We start from the raw sequence: 19953 nt of genomic DNA, 5'->3' as shown, positions 1-19953 counted from the left end.
CATCTGTAAAATCTGTAAAATGAGCTGGAGAAAGAAATGGCAAACCATTCCACTATTTTTTCCAAGAAAATCCTATATTGACAAGATCATGAAGAGTTGGACCTGAGCAAACAACAACAACAACAGGTTAGATAGGCACCAAGAAGACCTCACTGTAAAATTCTGGGATTCTGGGATTTTATTATGACTGTATATTTGGGGAGATAAGTGCAACTAACCTCTATGGGACAGGTCATTGCTCTAGTCCCACTGTTTGAAAGAAGTCCTCACAAACATGGGGCCACTCATCTTTGTCATTCTCCTCTGTGAGAGGTAGTGGGGGAGAATAGATGAGCAATTTGCCATAGCCACAGAAGCATGGTGGGGAAATGTCACCCCTGAGAGCACTTTTCATCTGAAATTTTACACTGCCTTCCACAAATGAGGTAATTCTTCAGTGACAGTCAGGGCTATTGAGGGAAAGTTGCACTTGGAAGGCAGCAAGAAAAATGATTTTTAAGAATATAAGTCCTTTACAGCCATTTTAATAAATCAGCAAGTCATATTTTGTGATCTCTCTTGCAACTTCTTTAATCTGAGGATTTCAGAGGCCATCAATCAAGAGCCATTCCTAACTAGTGTAACAGAGAACAACTCCATATAGTTGAGAGCTTTCACTTCACCCAGAAATTTCCCTATGGATACAGTCACCAGGATTGCCTCTCTTTCCTTTCCCCTCCCTCTGAGACAATGTATAAAGTGCATTTAAAATGTTCATTTTATCAAAATTGGGATTATGGTAGAGAGAGAGCCTGTTGTTCTTTTGTTTATTTTTTCATGGCCATCAGAGTTAAATGACTTACCCAGGGTTAGACAGTTAGAAATAATCTGAGGCCAGACTTGAACTCAACAAGAGAGGTCCTTCCTCCAGACTCAAGGGTTAGTGCCATTGAGCCACTTAACTAGTCTACCTATGATTCTTACCTCTCCCAGACTAAATGTCAAGAGAATACCATGAGAGTGCCTATACTTCCTATCAATATAACCATAGAGTCTTGGGATTATTCATGTAGAGTTGAAAGGAACTATATATTTAATCTAATCCCCTCATTTTTACAGGTCAAAACTTAGGTCCAAAGATATTTAAGTAATATCCCCAATTGGAATTCATGCTCAGAGATGATGAGATTTTTTTTTCAAACCATCGTTTATGGTATCAGGAAAAGTGGAAAATCTCATTAGATTTGACAATGGGCCAGGTTATAAAGATCATTTGGTTTAGCACATTCTTTTTTAAAGATGAAGAAATTGAGAGTAGAGAGGGAAGTGTTTCATCCTAAACTAGAAAGTACTGGGTGGGGGGTTTAACCCAAGTTCCTTGGTTCCAAGATGACTCTTTTACCAAGTTCCCCTCATTCCATTATGGAGAACCATTGGAGGGTCTTTGTTAAGGAATGGTCAGCTTAAAAGAGGTTTTTAAAATTAGAATTGGGAAGGACCTGAGAGATCATCTGATCCTACCTTTTCATTTTACAAATGAAGATGAGTGAGTACCAGAGACATAAACTGATTTGCCTAGGGTACAACAATTTGTAAGTACCAGAGTCAGAAATAGTAAAGACACAATAAAGGCTCCCCTAACCTGATTCTAAACTACCACTGGAAATTAATTTGTTTGAATTAAACTGTCTGTCTGTCTCCTCTCTCTCTCTCTCTCTCTCTCTCTCTAATAAACCTCACACACACACACACACACACACACACACACAAACATTTTAAAAATACAAATTCACCAAAACAGCACATTAAGACCAGTTATGAGTCACCCATATCTAAAAGGAATTAGTTCAGATCATTTTTCTTTAACTGATTGATGACTTAGAATAAATATAAATAACAATTGTTTTTTGTTTTGGTGAGTAATTTTGGGGTCTTCCTCTTCCTTAATGATATTTTTTGTGATGGTCAACTAGGCCATCTTTTACATCAATTCTTATGTGGTCCTTAGTCATTGAATGGGTCTTGCCTCAGACAAACTAAATGCTGGGAAAGACCAAGAAAGGCCAAGATCTTCTCACTGAATGCTGGGCCATCATCAGTCATTTTGACTTTTGTCTTGCCATTGGATTTTGATGAATTTGGAGAGAAACAGAGGTTAATGATTTCGAATTTCTGCCTCGGTTAAATCCACTTTATGTATAAGTCAAGACATCCTCCTTGTGTTGCCATTAATCCTCTGAAAATGAGGAAAGAAGAACATAACAATAGCACAATGTGATGAGATTAGTCACAAAAGGAGAATTTTGACCTGGGTGGGGAGGGTCCGCATTGGCCATGGTTCATTTCCTTTTTTTCTGTTCCTCTGACACTCATCTTCACCACTAGGTCTACATGAAGGTTCTTTCCCCTCCTTCAACCCCCTTTTATGTGTTATCTACCTCCTCCCCAATTATAATGTAATCTCCTTGAGTATAGAGATCATCTTTCCATCTATCTGTCTGTCTGGCTATCTGCCTATTTGTCTGTCTTTCTGTCTAAGTAGCTAGTTAGCTAACTAGCTATCTGTCTTATCTGTCTTATCTTTCTGTCTATCTGTCTATCTATCTGTATATCCATCTATCAACCTGCCTTTCTGTCTCCTCAGATTTTAGCAAAGTGCTAGCATTTAGTTTATTAAGATCAACACTTATAGACTTCAGGTGCTGGTTTCATAATTTTGACTCCCTACATCTGACTGCCCAAATGTATTGAGAGCAGAATCATTCTTGAATAAAATCAGACTTGGAAGGGATAAGCTGATTAAAAAGATCCCACCAAAGGGCTCTCTGTCTCTTTGAGACAGAGGCTCTGGTCAATTCCATCTTCTACCATTTCTTCCCAAATAGGAAGATCCTCCTGATACTTCTAAAAACTGGATATTTTTCACTTTCGATTTATGTACTAAGTTTAATCAAGCAGAGTATTCCTGTATCTACTTCTACACAGACATGCTTTTAATCTTGCAACCAGTCAGCCTGTTATAATGGATGCCACAACTAGGGAAGAGGAAAAATAATTTTCTTCAGGGTCTGCAACAGTCGCTGTTCAAATACTCTGACAATTCAGGAAAGTCTGCATCACTGACTGTGTCTTTTGGAAAGTTACAAAAAGAATTACCAAGTCATTTTAAAGCTGTACTTTACCTGGGAAATAGATTTTTACAGTTAAAAGACAACTCATCTGACTTCCCAGTTCTTTCTGATTGGTATTAAGATTTAAGGAGAGTTATTTCTCCAGTTTCTGGATCATTTTAATTGGGGCCAAGGTCTCTCTGAAAGATGATAGATGGAAGAAAGGAGGAGATTCTGGATATATTTCTTTAGCCTCAATCCTTCCTTTATTTCCCCTGTGAAACCAACTTATGCTGTCCACTTTCTCCTCTGACCTTTTCACTTACTTCTTTGGAAGATTCTAGATATCTGGTCCAGACTATGAGGTATTTATTCTTTTTTTTAGGTTTTTGCTAGGCAGTGGGGTTAAGTGGCTTGTCCAAGGGCATACAGCTACATAATTATTAAGTGTATGAGGCCGGATTTGAACTCAGGTACTCCTGACTCCAGGGCTGGTGCTCTATTCACTACACCACCTAGCCGCCCTGGTATTTATTCTTTTGCATCTCTCCAGTCATAACCAAATGGGCCCCCTCATGAGTTCATAGAACCATTAAATACTAAATGGGAATAACTACAGACTTTGAAAAAAATGCGTCTTCTGAATATAAATGTCAATTTAACGCTGACTTGAGAGAAATAGCAATTGCCTACATAGAGACATGGAGACAGCTGAATGTGCCATTTGATTTAAGGGCCATCAAGAAGGTAACCCTGACTGATGATGTAGTTCTAGGTCTGGTTTTTTTTTAGACAATATGATGTGTTTCCTCCCTTCAAGGTCAATTGTGATTACAAAATTTTTGCAAAGACCTGTTCAGAAAGAATCAATTAATGAACCTCAGATGACTTAAACGGATGCATGAGGGCTAGAACTTTGGGTCTGCATAGTTATTTGCTTTGTAGAGCTCAAGTCAAAAGCAAATTGCTTAATTTGTATGTGTGTGCGCCTGTGTGTGTGTGTGTGTGTGTGTGTGTGTGTGTATACAAATGGCCCTAAATGATTGTTCTTCTCTTCAACAAGGAACACAAGGTCATTACTAGATTAACCAATCAAGAGTCTACCATGTATCAGGTACTTTGCTAGGGACTGGGGCCACAGAGGTAAAAATATAAGCCCCTAAAAAAGTTTATACCCTACCAGGTGAGTGCTAAGACATGATAAGGCTTTAAACATTCAATAGTAATATTCTATTCCCCTTAAGGCTACTCTTCTTTAAGTTAAAGTTCCCTTGTTCCAGACTGCTCCTACCTCATATATTTGAATTGAATTCTTTAGTCAAGGTCTTGCTCACTTCCTGTTATCTCCATGAAGACTTCCTTGCTTTCAGCAGCCTAACAATGCCTATTTCAAATTGTATTACAAGGCAATAATTATTAAATTCATAGTGGATCTATGGAATAGAGTAGGTACACAATATGTAGTAGTAATCTAGCCTCCAAGCTTTTGGGGTTAAAAAAAAACATTTGACAAAAATTACTGGGAAAACTGGAAAGCAGTTTGGAAGAAATTAGGCATAGAGCAATTACTTTATACCATATATCAAAATAAGGTCAAAATGGATAATTAGCAATAAAAGATGATATCCTATACAAATTAGGGGAGCATGGGGAAATGTACCTGTCAAATCTATGAATAAGAGTCAAACCAGAAGTAGAATCAAAAAAGATAAAATGGATGATTTTGATTACATAAAATTAGAAAGCTATTTGCATAACCAAACTAATATCATCAAAATTAGAAGGAAACAAGAAACTATGAAAAATGTACAACAAATTCTCTGATAAAGGTTTCCTTTCTCAAATATATAGGGAACTGAGCCACGTTTATAAAAATAAGATCCATTTCCCAGTTGATAAATGATTAAAGGATATAAACAGTTAGTTTACAGAAGAAGAATCAAAGTTAGCAATAGTAATATAAAAACTCTTTAAATAATTACTGATTAGAAAAACACAAATTAAAACAACTCAGATACCATCTGACACTATCAGATTAGCTAATGACAGAAACGGAAAATGACATATGCTAGAGAGGAAATGGAAAAATTGGGACATCAGTGAACTTCTGTGGTTGTAAACAAAATAAAATTGAAACGTTGTCCAGAGAAATATAGAAACTTTGATGCAACATTATGACTACTAGGTCTTTATCTCAAAGAAATCAGACAAGAGAAAAGGACCTATATGTACAAAAATATTTATAGCAATTCTTTTCATGGTGGCAAAGAACTGGAAATTGAGGGAATCTTCATGAATTGGGGAATGGATGAACAACTGTGGTGTATGGTTGTGATGGAATACTGCTGTGCTAAAGAAAATGATGAGCAAGATGCTCTCAGAAAAACCTGGGAAGATTTCTATAAACTCTTTCAAAATAATGATTATCAACTGTAAAAGATTTAGCAACTTTCATCAAGACAATGATCCAAGACAATTTCAAAGGATTTGTGATGAAAAATGTTATCCATATTCAGAAAGAGAACTGATGAACACTGAATGCACTTTGAAATATTTCTTAACTTTATTTTTCTTGGTTTTTATCTATTTTCTTTTGCAATATGGCTAATATGAAAATGTGTTTTGTGTGATTTCATATATATGTATATATGTATGTGTATATATATATATATATATATATATAATTGATATCAAATGCTTTGTCTTTTTAAGGTAAGAGGAAAGGAGAGAATTTATCACTCAATTTTTTTAAAATTCAGTGTTATTTTTACATATAATCAGGAAATATTTAATGAAATAAATAAATATATATTTAGAAAATATTTCCTTTTCTTCAACCTCAAGACTGCCACCCTATTTTCTTTTCTGATCTATTTGAAACTTGTCATATGCTACCTTTTTTGTTAGTTTTCTCTTCACTTATATGTCTGTCTCTACATTCTAAAGACTCCTGAAGGGAAGTATTGGATGAAACAGGTCTGATTTTCCATATTTTACTTGTTGATAGGAGAAGGCACAAACACTTTGGAATCCCAGTGCTATCCCATCCTAGCTATGTAGTAGTAGATAAATCATTTGACATCTCAGCCATAGATACTGAATCTCTAAAATGAGAATAATAATTCTTATAATGTTTATAGTCACAGGATTTCTATTCATTCAATTTTGAGGAACCAGTGATGGGTAACTATACCCATTCTTTCTCCTTACAGGCCCTCTGTTTTGTACATGTGATCTGAATCTGGATTATTGGTGTCCAACCTTTTAGCTCTTGGCCTCATCACCTGAAAGAAACTTGCCAAAGGTCAGGAAAGAAACATGACTACAATGCAAACCCATATTACTAATGAATATAATCATAAAATGTAATAATATAGTAAAATATAATAAAATAATAATAATAAAACATTTACTTTTTAAACAAAAATAAGAATATTATTTTTTTGATTTTCAAGGTTATTTATTTATTTATTTTGAATTTTACAATTTTTCCCTTAATCTCACTTCCCTCTCCCATCCCCCACAGAAGGTAGTCTGTTAGTCTTTACATTGTTTCCATAGTATACATTGATCTAAGTTGAATGTGATGAGAGAGAAATCATATCCTTAAGGAAGAAACATAAAGTATAAGTGATAGCAAAATTATATAATAAGATAATTTTTTTTAATTAAAGGTAATAGTCTTTGGTTTTTGTTCAAACTCCACAATTCTTTCTCTGAAAGTTTATTAAGGTTGATCATCACTCCCATGTTGCTATTAGGGTGTACAATGTTCTTCTAGTTCTGCTCATCTCTCTCAGCATCAGTTCATGCAAATCCGTCCAGGCTTCCCTGAATTCCCATCCCTCCTGGATTCTAATAGAACAATAGTGTTCCATGAAATACATACCACAGTTTGTTAAGCCATTCCCCAATTGATGGACATTCCCTCAGTTTTCATTTCTTTGCCACAACAAACAGAGCTGCTATGAACATTTTTGTACAGGTGATGTTTTGACCCTTTTTCATAATGTCTTCAGAGTATAGGCCCAGGAGTGGTATTGCTGGATCAAAGGGTATGCACATTTTTATTGTCCTTTGGGCATAATTCCAAATTGCTCTCCAGAAAGGTTTGATAAATTTACAGCCCAGCAGCAATGTATTAGTGTTCCAGATTCCCCACATCCCTTCCAACATTGATCATTGCCCTTTCTGGTCATATTGGCCAGTCTGAGAGATGTGAAGCGGTATCTCAGAGATATTTTAATTTTCATTTCTCTAATAATTAGTGATTTAGAGTAATTTTGCATATGATTATGGATTGCTTTGATTTCCTCATCTGTAGGCTTGTCATTTTTTTAAAAAAATGTGACTTAGCAGTTTGGAACTGTACCCCAAGAGCAACAAAAATGTGCATACCCTTTGATCCAGCAATACCACTCCTGGTCCTATACCCTGAAGAGATTATGAAAAAGGGTCAAAATATCACCTGTACAAAAGTGTTCATAGCAGCCCTGTTAACATGTGGTGGCAAAGTAAATGTCCTTCAATTGGGGAATGGCTTAACAAACTGTGGTATATCTAGGTCATGGAACTCTATTGTTCTATTAGAAACCAGGAGGGATGGGAATTCAGGGAAGCCTGGAGGGATTTGCATGAACTGATGCTGAGTGAGATGAGCAGAACCAGAAAAAACATTGTACACTCTAACAGCAATGTGGTGGTGACGATCAACCTTGATGGCCTTGCTCATTTCGTCAGTGCAACAATCAGGGACAATTTGGGGCTGTCTGAAAAGGAGAATATCATCCGTATCCAGAGAAAGAACTGTGGAGTTTGAACAAAAACCAAGGACCTTTTAGAAAAAAAAACTGCTATCTTATTCTTTGATCTTGCTATGTCTTTTACTTTATGTTTCTTCCTTAAGGATTTGATTTCTCTCTCATCACATTCAATTTGGATCAATGTATACTATGGAAACAATGCAAAGACTAGCAAATTGCCTTCTGTGGGGGGTGGGAGGAGGGAAGTAAGATTAAGGGAAAATTGTAAAACTCAAAATAAATAAAATCTTTAAAAAAATTTGACTCAGTTCTCTGTATATTTTAGAGATGTCAGAAACACTAGTTACAAAAATTGTTTCCCAATTTACTACATTTCTTTTGATCTTGGTTACAGTGGCTTTGCCTGTGTAAAAGCTTTTTAATTTAATGTAATAAAAATTTTCTAGTTTGCTTTTAATAATATCCTCCATCTCTTCCTTGGTCATAAACTGCTTCCATTTCCATAGATCTGACAGGTTAGACTACTCCTTGATCTTCTACTTTGCTTATAATATTGTTTTTTATGTTTAGATCCTGTATCCATTTTGATCTTATCTTGGTATAAGGTGTGAGGTGTTGGTCTAATATAAGTTTCATCCATGCTAACTTCCAATTTTCCCAACAGTTTTTATTGGAGAGAGAGTTTTTATACCAATAACTGGACTCTTTGGGTTTATCAAACAGCAGATTACTATAATGATTTCCTGCTAATGCACCTAGTCTATTCCACTGGTGCACCTCTCTATTTCTTAGCCAATACCAGTTTTGATAACTGATGTTTTATAATATAATTTTAGATCTGGTAGGGCTAAGTCACCTTCTTTTGCACTTTCCCCCCATTAAATCCCTGGAGATTCTAGACATTTTTTTTCTCCATATGAATTTATTTACAATTTTTTTCTGACTCATTGAAGTAATTTTTTGGAATTTTGATTGGTAGGACACTAAACAAGTAGTTTAATTTTGGTAGAATTATCATTTTTTATTATGTTAGCTCAGGCTATCCATGAGCAGTTGATATTTGCCCAGTTATTTAAGTCTGATTTTATTTGTGTGAGAAGTGTTTTGTAATTGTTTTCAAAGTTTCTGAGTCTGCCTGGACAGGTAGACTCCAGGTATTTTATATTGTCTGAGTTCACTTTGAATGGAATTTCTCTTTCTAGCTCTTTTTGCTGCATCTTGCTAGTTATATATAGAAATGTTGAGGATTTATGAGAGCTTATTTTATATCCTGTGACTTTGCTAAAGTTGCAAATTATTTCTAGTAGTTTTTAAGATGAATTTTTGGGAATTCTCTAGGTATGCCATCATGTCATCTGAAAAGAGTGAGAGTTTTGCTTCATCCTTCCCTATTCTAATTTCTTCGATTTCTTTTTTCTTCTCTTATTGCTGAAGCTAACATTTATAATATGATATTGAATAATAGTGTTGATAATAGGCATCCTTGTTTCACCCCTGATCTTATTGGGAATGACTCTAGCCTATCCTCGTTGCATATAATGCTTGTTGATGGTTTCAGATAGATACTGTTTATTATTCTAAGGAACAATCCATTTATTCCTATGCTCTCTAGTGTTTTTAGTAGGAATGGGTGCTGTATTTTGTCAAAAGCTTTTTCAGCATCTATTGATATAATCATATGGTTTCTGATAGGTTTGATATAATTGATATAATTAATTATACTGACAGTTTTCCTAATATTGAACCAACCCTGCATTCCTGGGATAAATCCTACTTGTTCATAATGTATTATCCTAGGAATAACTTGTTGTAGTCATTTTGTTAAGATTTTATTTAAGAGTTTTGCATCTCTATTCATCAGGGAGATAGGTCTATAATTTTCTTTCTGTTTTAACTTTCTGGTTTAGGTATCAGCACCATATTTGTGTCATAGAAAGGATTAGGCAGAGTTCCAACTTCATCTATTTTTCCAAATAGTTTATATAGAATTGGAACCAGTTATTCCTTAAATGTTTGATAGAATTCACTTGTGAATCCATCTGGCCCTGGAGATTTTTTCTTAGAGAGTTCAATAATGGCTTATTAGGCAACTTATATTTTTGTAAGTATTCCTCCATTTCATTTAGAGTATCTAATTTATTGGCATAGAGTTGGGCAAAATAATTCTGAATTATTACTTTAATTTCCTTCTCTTTTAGTGATGAGTTCACCTTTTTCATTTATGATACTAACAATTTTGTTTTCTTCTTTCTTTTTTTAATCAAATTGACCAGAGGTTTATCTATTTTATTATTTTTTCACAAAATCAGCTCTTGGTTTTATTTATTAGTTCAATACTTTTCTTGCTTTTGATTTTATTAATTTATCCTTTAATTTTTATAATTTCTAATTTGGTATTTAACTGGAGGTTTTTAATTTGTTCTTTCTCTACTTTTTTAGTTGCCTATTTAATTCATTGATTTCCTCTATCTCTAATTTATTTATATAAGCATTTAAAGATTTAACATATCCCCTGACAGCCTCCTTGAGTGTATCCCATAGGTTCTGGTATGTTGTTCCATTATTGCCATTATCTAGGATAAAATAATTAATTTTTTCTCTAATTTGTGGTTTGATCCACTCACTCTTTAAAATGAGGTTATTTAGTTTCCAATTAGTTTTGGATCTAATATCTCCCTGGCCCAATATTACATATGATTTTTATTGTATTATGATCTGAGAAAGATATATTCACTATTTCTACCTTTCTGCAATTGATCATTTGATTTTTATGCCCTAGTACATGGTCAATTTTTGTCCAAGTGCCATGTACTGCAGAAAAACGTATATTCCTTTCAATCCCCATTCAATTTCCTCCATAAGGCTATCATATCTAGGTTTTCTAACAATTTATTTATCTCCTTAACTTACTTCTTGTTTATTTTATAGTTAGATTTATCTAAATCTGAGAGTGGGAGATTGAGGTCTCCCACTAGTAGAGTTTTGCTGTCGATATCTTCCTGTAACTCCTTCAACTTCTCCTCTAAGAATTTGGATGCTATACCATTGGGTGAATACATATTTAGTATTGAAATAACTTTATTGTCTATGGTACCTTTTAGGAGGGATATAGTTTCTTTCCTTATCTCTTTGAACATTATCCATTTTTGCAGCTGCTTTGTCTGAGATAAGAATTGCTACCCCTGCTTTTATCACTTCAGCTGAATCAAAATATATTTTTCTCCAACCTTTTACCTTGCTTCGGATGAGTTTCTTATAAGCAGCATATTGTAGGATTCTGGTTTTTTAATCTACTCTCCTATTTGCTTATGTTTTAAGGTAGAGTTCATCCCATTCACATTCAAAGTTATAATTAACTCTTTATTGCCTTCCATGTTATCTTCCTCTGTTTGCATTTTCCCCCTTTCTTCCCCTTATTCATATTCCCCAATGTTTTATTTCTGAATACCACCACCTTCAGTGTGTTTGCCCTCCTATATCCAACCCCCCTCCCCTTTTTTCCCCCTTTCCCTTTTCTCCTTCTTTCTTCCCTTCCTTCTGTTGATTTCCCTTTTCCTCCCCCTCCCCTTTTCCCTTTTTAACACTTTAAAGGTAAGATAAATATCTTAAGTTAACTGAGTGTGCGTATGTTAACTTAAAGCCAATCTGATGAGAGTAAGATTCAGGCAGTTCTCACCTCCTCCCTTCTTTCCCTCTACTGCAATAAGTCTTTTGTACCTCTTAATATAATGATTTTTACCCCATTCAGTCTACTCCATCCTCCCATCCCTTTACTGTCCCCCTTTTAAAAAAAGGTTTTGTTTTGAAATTATTCTATCTGAGTTACAGAAAGGTCTTGAGTGTCCATCACTTCTGGCTATTCTTTCTACTAGAATTACAATTATTGAGACTTATTAGAGACTTTCTCCCAGGTGAGGATATTTCCAGTTTCATCTTATTAGGAAGCAGTTTTTCAAATAAGTCATACATATCTATCTCTTCTGGCTAATTATATTCTCTCTAAAAGAGTAACAATTCTTGAAAGTTGAGAAAATCTTTCTTCCAGGTAAGGATATTGCCAGTTTTATCTTATTTGATAACAGTTTTTTTTCCCTTCCTCCCCCCCCCTTTTTAATTTTACCTTTTTATGTGTCTCTTGAGTCCCTGTTTGTAGTCCAATTTTTCTATTAAGCTCTGGTCTTTTCATCAGCAAAAGTTGGAAGTCTCCTTTTTCATTAAATGTCCATCTTTTGCCCTGGAAGAGAAGGCTCAGCTTTTGCCAGATAGTGGATTCTTGGCCACATTCCAAGCTCCCTTGCTATTCAGAATATTACATTCCTGGCCATTTGATCCCTTAATGCTGATGCTGCCAAGACCTGTGTAATCCTCACTATGGCTCCTTGGTATTTAAATTGTTTCTTTCTGGCTGCTTGCACGATTTTCTCTTTTATCTGATAGTTCTGGAATTTGACAACAATATTCCTTGGTGCTTTCATTTTTGGATCCCTTTCCAGAGAGGATTGATGTATTTTTTTCAATAACTATTTTGCCCTCCAGTTCCATGATATCAGGGCAGCTTTTTCATCACTAAATCCTGTAATATTGAGTCCAGGCTTTTTTCTCTTCAATGCTTTCAGGAAGACCAATAATTTTTAGGTTATCTTTCCTTGATCTATTCTTGAGGACATTGGTTTTTTCTTATGAGGTATTTAATATTTTCTTCCATTAATTTTGTTTAACAAATTATTGTTGTCTCATGAAGTCATTGGTTTCCACAGACTCCTTCATTTTTTTAGGGAAGAATTTTCTTCCTTTATCTTTTGCAACTTCTTTTCCAATTAGTCAATTCTATTTTACTAAGAGTTCCCTTTGATCATTTGAGGTTTTGAGAGAATTATTTTCTTTTTGCATTCATCCACTTTTATTTTTCCAAGGATTTGTTTTCTTGTTGCAAGGTGTTAATTTTCTCTTGGGTTTCTTTTCCCAAATTTTCCAATTGATTTTTAAACTCTTTCCTGATTTCATCAAGGAAATATTTCTGTGCTGGAGACTAAATCATATTCTCCTCAGGGGTTCTACGTCTCTCTGAATTAGGGTCTTTTCCTTCCAGGAATTTTTCTATGGTCCCCCCTTTTCACTGGCTTTTCTTCATTTTCCTAAGATCTTGTGCTGGGGGAGGGCCTGGTTCACAGAGATTGGTATTGAGAGCCCTAGAGGCTTTTCTTACCAAATGTAATATCTCCTTCCTGCCAGTAGGGGGTGATAGAGGCTTGAACCTACCCTCCAGCCCTTCCTGTAAATCCCAGATTGTTAATCCCATGGCCATGCCTTCACTCTCTGGTTGTTTCTCAGAGATTGGAGTAGTTCCCACAGGGAAGTGTTCCCACAGTGAAAGCCCCTGGGGCTGATCTTAGATTAGTGCTGCTCTCACTCCTCCCCCACTAGCTGTCAGCACTCTGCACTCACCACACCCCTGATCCCTGAAAAGAGACCTTGAGGTACCTGTTGTTCTTTTAGCTTCTCTCTGGATTTTGTCGATAGGACTTCCATTGAGAGGTTGATTTCATATTGTTTATGAGGGAAGATCATCCTTAGCACAGGACCTGGCTTCTCTCCACCATCTTGGCCATGAGTTTGAACATGATATTTTTAATGTGAACACTGAGTCAGCTTTTTTGATAGCAGTGCATCTACATCTGGTTTGATAGAGGATACAGTGATGCAAAAACTACATTCAATATGCTTGTCTGAAATTTCTGTCTTATTTTTATTTTTTATATGCTTCATAGGGGAAAATAAGCTGCTCAAAAATATACATTCTTTCCTTAAGAGATATCATGAACAGGGCATCTTCTTGAAATACTGGCTATTTTTCTTTATGCAAGTACCACTTATAAAAGTCTAATAAAGACATTTGAATAAAGTTTTTTTTAAGTTGCATATCTGATTCCAACTCTATACATTCTATTTGCAAGATTTCAGGCAATGTGTTGATGTTCACTGAGAATAGAGAAACAAATATACAGGAATTCATTTGGTGTTTTCTAAACTCTTGAAATATATCTCCAAAGTCCTGTGATAAAATAACAATTAATGTTTCATATAATAAAGTTGTCTGTTGCAATTACATTGAATCATATAACATTTTAAAACTAGGATTATAATTCATATATGTTCATCTTTTGTAAAAAAAAATCTCTGAATATCATGTGAGAATGCACAATGCTAGTTGAGTAAAAAAGTAGATCTTATTTTGAGGACTAGATTCTCCTTTCTTACATTTTTCAACTTGTTAAACTTCCACCCCCAATGTTGTGGAGAAAAATTATTTAAAGCTTAGATTTTGACCAGTCTAGAGCTCCACAAGGGATAAAACAGTCCATGGTATAAATCTAGAATGGTAAAGGCATTTATTTACTGCTTGTGAAAAAAATAGGAAAGACTTAACAGTGTTTGCCATATACTAGCAAAACACCAAGTCTTCTCAGTCATGAGTCACCACAGAGGAGGAAGCAACCAGGGAGTTTTTCATTTCTGAGACCCCTAAGAGATGAATCATGCATATTGTCAGTTGGAAGCAGGCAGGAAATACTCTCTATAAAGAGATTTACAAACTTGAAAGAATGATACAAATTTAAGTTGTTATATAATTTTCTATTTTGTTTAGTGATAGGATTTGGAGCCAGAAAAGACATTAAAGATCTGATCCAACTGCTTCATTTTATAGCTAAAACTGAAGACAAAAGGTATTAAGTAGAGAAACTGAGATTTTGACTTCTAATCCTGGTTCTTTCCTTATGCTTAACACAAGATAAAACTCAATGACAACCATCCATTTAGAGAACACTTTAAGGTTTATAAAATGTTTTTCCTTGCAACCTCTGAAATAATGTAAGTATTATATCCATTTTATAAATGGGGAAACTATATATCAGAAGTTTAATAACATTCCCAGAAAAACATGGTCACTAGGTATCTGAGCTAGAAATTGAACCCAGATTTCATTTTGTCCACCAGGTCAATATTATTCCCATTACATCATACTGTCTCAAGAGAATAATAACTCATACTCCAATTGTATTTTTTAAGATTTTAGAAAACTTTATTTGGCAAATATATAGTGATTTATCCTCAAAGGTTATAGAGGCAACAAGGTGGTGCAGTGGATAGAATGCTGCACCTGGAGTCAGGAAGACCTAAGTTGATAGATGTGTGTGCCTGGCATGGCACACTTCTGTTCATACAAGATTCCTCAACTATGAAATAATGATAATAATAGCATTTATCTTAAAGTATTTATGATGAGGAGGCAAAGAGATAACACAATTTACAGAGTTTTGTAAACCTACAGTGCTAAATAAATGTTTATATTTACTTTTACTATTGTTAGACTATACAGAACTGAGTCCCAGAGAGGTAAGTATGCCCAGGGTCACAGAGTTTAATATAATACACATTCTCTAATTGTAGGTCACCTGGCTACAGCTCCAACATTTTTTTTGATACATCCCAGTATCACCTTTCATACCCCCAGTAAATATGGGTTGATGATGATGGTGATAACTAGACGGCTTCACCTAATCCAATCTAATTTCATCATGGACTCTATGCTCTGAGCAAGTTTCATTATTCATATTCTCTGATCCTGAGTTTTCCTGCCCTTCTTTATACTGTCATTTATACTTGGAGTGTCCTTTCCCTCCACAGGATCTGTAAAGGGAAGAGTCCTCCTAGATCTATTCCATCTCTCTCATTTTATAGATGTGATAAACATAAAGTGGTATTTGAACCCTGATCTACTGACTCAAGAGTCAGTGTATGGCTTTCTCATCACAACCACTGTCTTCTATTTAACGAAATGCAATGAAATTTCATGAATGCACTCCCATAGCAAACACTGACATCTAACAGACTATGTGATTGTAAGGAGAAGAGACAGACAGGATGTGAGACTGACAAAAGCAAAGTGTGGTACCAAGGGCTGGACCAATCACAGACCCATCTTTTTCCAAGTTAAGTATTCAAACTAAGCAGCAGCCCCAAGGCAAAATGACTACCAGAAGAAAAAATGTCAAGAGATTAGAGTGCCTCTCTGAGGGGGCAACAGTTTGTTGCTAACTTGGAGGGAAAGTTGAGCAAACACACAACTGGCAGTCATGGAGCAGAAAAGAAGTGGGCAGTTTTCAGAGATTTGTGTGAACAGCACTGTAATTGTTCATTCGAGTCAGAACACTGTCAAATATCAAGACTAGTTTGATGAAAATGATAGGGAAATACAGAAGCTGCTAAATGAAAACCAAGAACTCCCCAGGAGTTTATCAGCAGGATAGTTCATCCATTTCTAAGAAGTCAGCATTTAATTCCATCAAAAGTAAAGACAAGTGAAGCTTAGAGAGATGCAGGATTCTTGGTTCAGAAAGAAGGCAAATGAAATTCAGTTTTATGCAGATAGTAACAATTCAAAGTACTTTTATGATACCCTGAAGACTATTTATGGACAAAGACATATGGTGCATCTCAACTACTCAGTGTTGATGGAACCACATTGATTAGTGTTAGGCATAAGTTTCTAAAGAGATGGGATGAGCATTCTTTAGTGTTCTTAACAGACTGCCATCAATCAATGCAAATGTCGTCCCTTAAGTTGAAGTCAATCCACCCCTAACAGAAATTACAACTGAAGAAGAAGTTTTCAATATAATTAGGCTCCTTTCATGTGGCAAAGTATCTGGTTCTGGTTCTATTCCAGCTAAGATTTACAAGATGGGGAGTCCAATGTTCATACAAAAACTGAATGAAATTTTACAGGTTAAATGGCATGAAGAGGTTATCACCAAGGAATTCAAGGATGCTTCTATCGTCCATCCCTATAAAGGTAAAGGGAATAGATTGTTCTGTGACAATCACAGGGTTGTTTCTTTCCTAGTCATTGCTGATAAGATTCTTGCCAGAGTCCTCCTCCATAGGCTGATCCTTCACATGAAAGATGGTCACCTCCCTCAGAGCTAGTGACTCATGAAAGGGTCAAGGAATAGTTGATATTTTTTTGCTGCCTGCCAACTCCAGGAAAAATACCAGGAACAGAACAGAGTTCTATATACAATGTGTTTTTTAGGTTTTTTGCAAGGCAATGGGGTTAAGTGGCTTTCCCAAGGCCACACAGCTAGGTAATTATTAAGTGTCTGAGTCTGGATTTGAACTCAGGGATTCCTGACTCCAGGGCCAGTGCTCTATCCACTGCGCCACCTAGCCGCCCCATTGTATATGATGTTTATATATCTGATCAAGGCCTTCGATACCATCAGTCATAAGGGTTTATGGAAAATTATGTCAACATTTGATTGCCTGGAGAAGTTCATCAGTATTGTATGTCAGTCTCATTCCAGCATGTTTGCCCATGGTCTGGATAGTGGATGATGCTCTTGAAATGTCCCAGTTACCAATAGAGTGAAACAAGGATGTGTCCTTGCTCCTATTCTTTTTTAGCATGATGTTTTCAGCTAGGTTATCAAATGCCCTCACTGAGGATGAACATGGCTTCAAGGTCAGCTACCACACTGATGGCAAATTATTCAACTTAAGAAGTCTACAAGTCAAGACCAAAGTAGAGGAAGTGTTGGTGCATGATCTTCTGTTTGCAGATGATTGTGCAGCCTCAATGCAGCCTCTGAAGCTGAGATGCAACAAAGGATTGTTTGATTCCCTGCTACTTGTGCTAATTTTGATCTAACAATTAACTCCAAGAAAATATAGGGGCTCCATCAGCAAATGAATACTGTGAATAATTTCACTTACCAGGAAGGTACACATTGGCAATGAGGTTGACATACACATTGCTAGAGCAACTCAGTGTTTGGAAGGCTCCAAAGGAAAGCAGGGGAGAGAAGATGCATTAGACTACTACCCAGCTGAAGGTCTACAGAGCCATTGTGCTGATCTCATTGCTATATGCCTGTGAAACCTGGACAATCTGCCAGCACAATGCTAAGAAACTGAATTTCTTCCATTTAAATTGTCTTAGGAAAATTTTGAAGACCACCTGACAGGAGAAGATACCAGAAACTGAGGTCCTTTCTAGAACTAAACCATCAAGCATTCAAATGCTACTACAGAGAATTGATGGGTTGGGCACATTTTTAGAATGCCAGATATATGTTTGCTGAGAATTCACACAGGACAATTGCTCACAAGGCAATCAGAAGAAGTGATACTGGGTTGCTCTGAAGGTCTCTCTTAAGAACTTTGGAAATGATTGTGTGGCATGGGAGATACTGGCACCAGACCACCCTGTATGGTATTCCCTCATTGTTGAGTCCCTTTTCTGGACTCCCTCAATCTTCCCCAGGTGAACGTTGGAGGGGTGGGAGACAAAGAACACAAGTTTATCCCTATATACCAAGGTCTCCAAGGTCTCCATTTATTTTCCAAAATACCAGTGCTTAAATATCCCCCAGTCTCTAATCCACTCCCATTCCCGTGGCACTTAGTAAAATAAGGCTCTGGTGCTCAAGGACACCAGATGAAGATAATTTACAATGCTCCCAAGCACAACAGTCCCTAACACCTCAATCAGTGAGGGCTGCACTCTATGATGAAGGCAGAATTGAAGCAGCTCAAAGGAAACATGAGATTCATAAGTTTTGGAGCAATTACTCCAGGTGTTCACATGGACTATATGGCTCACCCTGTGATAGAGTATTCCAAGCTTGTATTAGTCTGATCAGTCACAGTTGGACACACCATAATTTGTCTCTAATGTAGTGATGTCATTTTGTCTTATTTGATAACAAAGGACAAGAATCAATCAGTGTTCCCTCCATTTGACCATATTGCCTATCCCCGTTGCCTGTCTCTACCCTATAAGATCCAACCCAAATGTCACCTACTCCTGGAAGTCCCCTTATTTCCCAAGTTGAACATAACCTTCCCCTCTATTTGGTCTCCATACTACTTTGAGATTCCCTCCTTAATCTCTTCTATCACTTATCCAATTCTTCAAGCTATCAAAAAAGGTTTTTTTTTGGGTGGGGGTAGGAAGCAGGAGTTGGTATTTGCTCTCCTGGAACAAAAACACATCTTTACAGTTTCGCCCTTGTCTAGTAGATTGTCTTTCATGTAACAGGTTCTTGAGAATAGGGCATAGTTCTCTTCAAATGACTTGTAGTTCTTTTAATAGACTTTTTCCTTCAAGCAGAATAAAACTAGTTGTATCATGAATGGATTCTAGATTCATAGAGTATTTTAAAGTTTATATAGTGTTTCCTCATATAGTTCTGTGAGACTGGATAGGCACAACCACTGAACATTTTACAGATGAGTAAACTGAGGCTTAGTGTGATTGAACAACTTGTCTGACTAATAAGTATCAGTGATAGGATTCAGACCTAGGTCTTTCAGTTTGAAGATAATTGTCTTTCCACTTCACCACTCTGCCTAGGGAACTATAGGAACATGGGTGTGATCCCTGGAGGCTTTTCTTCAAAATGGGTCAAACATAGGCTAACTACTACAGGGGAAAGGGTGCCCAGTTCTGAGCTGTCTTTTATCCTTCCTCATTAGTCATCTGGCTTCTACAATTAGGTGGGCCCTTAGTGGACATTTACATACCCTTGACATTCCTCTGTCAATTTTCATCATGTTCATGGAATACCCCTAAGAGTCCTCTTTTAAAATAAAGATATGCCCAGTGACAGTTGGGTTTATACTTTTATACATTCCACACTAGGGATTTCAGTAAATAGCCACTTCAGGATTTATAGAGTAACATGACCCAGATCTTCACAAGCCAAAAAGCTGGGCCTGGTGCTCAGCCTTAAATCAAAATAAGATTCTAAGGTCCACACTGACAATTTTTCTTTTCAATTCTAATTTATTTTTTATTGAAATATTTTTAATGGAGTTTCTCACCTTTCTTCCCTCACTTCTCACTTTAATTCTTCTGAGAAACCATTATTTTTCAGTCAACTAATTCAGAAACCTCCTTAGACTGCTGTATTTTACATTAACTAACTCTCTCATCAGACATCTTGCTGCAATAACATGTGTTAACATGTGCTTTTGGAGGGCTTGAACCCAAATCCTGCCTTGCTGTTTTCATTCTGCGATGTATTAAAAGTTCAACA

Source organism: Macrotis lagotis, chromosome X (assembly GCF_037893015.1).
Source record: "Macrotis lagotis isolate mMagLag1 chromosome X, bilby.v1.9.chrom.fasta, whole genome shotgun sequence".
In the NCBI taxonomy this organism is placed as follows: Eukaryota; Metazoa; Chordata; class Mammalia; order Peramelemorphia; family Peramelidae; genus Macrotis; species Macrotis lagotis.
The sequence above is the reverse complement of the archived record's forward strand: the minus strand, read 5'-3'. Positions refer to the sequence as shown.